The sequence below is a fragment of the Olea europaea genome, chromosome 3 (genome assembly GCF_002742605.1).
Source record: "Olea europaea var. sylvestris chromosome 3, O_europaea_v1, whole genome shotgun sequence".
In the NCBI taxonomy this organism is placed as follows: Eukaryota; Viridiplantae; Streptophyta; class Magnoliopsida; order Lamiales; family Oleaceae; genus Olea; species Olea europaea.
In genome coordinates, this window is record NC_036239.1 from 23,699,864 (window position 1) to 23,700,784 (window position 921).

Consider the following 921-nt stretch of genomic DNA (forward strand, 5'->3'; position numbering starts at 1 on the left):
GTCCATAATTTCGTTGGAAACGCCTTTGTTGGGTTCTAGTCATCTCGTTGAAGGGTATCGCCTTTCCTGCATTATACTAGAACAAATGCCACACATTTGGTTGGCGAGGTTGAGGCCTGAATGTTCTCCCATTATTTACTGGTCTGAACTGCCTCTCAAAAGGCGGTCTCTTATAGAACGATGTACCTCGCCCTCTACCATGCTGAGTGTTTGGGAAGAAAGTAGGGCAATGGGGATGCTGCCATATCCCTGGTTTCTCCGTATTCCCACTCACTTCTCTTTTACATCTTGCACACAAGACGTCTTCATCCTTTTTTTGGTTCCTTCCTTTTAATACGCTCAAAGAAATTGGGATGTGGTCCAGGGTCTTCTTCTCCATCATCTATAACTAAGTTGAATTTTGGCAACTTGTTTTTGAAACCAGACGTCACCATATTCACTCCAAGTGGCTGTGGAAAAGGATTTTCGTCCACTGCCATCTTCTTCTTATCATCGAACGTAATTCGTCCTGATTCAATGGCATCCTGTAACACGTGGCAAAAAACCAAGCAATTGTTAGTCAAATGTGACCATGCATTATTCCATTTACAATATTTTTTACCCTTATTTTGTTCAGGACTTCGCAATATATGTTTATCGCTCAACTTTATCTAAGGTCAGCTTTGGTTACATCGAACGAGAACGTTCTAGCTTTTATGTTTTCATCTTTCATAGGCTCATCCTTGCCCGATAGTCTAGGCTAGCCATTATAAGACAAGTATACGTGTCTCCTTTGACTAATTCGGCCAAACACATTTCGGTCTGGTCGTATGACTCGTTATTGATGGTATGAACATCAAAATTTGGGTCTCTATAATAAGTCCCCTTACTAGAATTTTTTATCTGCTCTTCTTCTCTTATCAATCGTTCATACCTAATCAC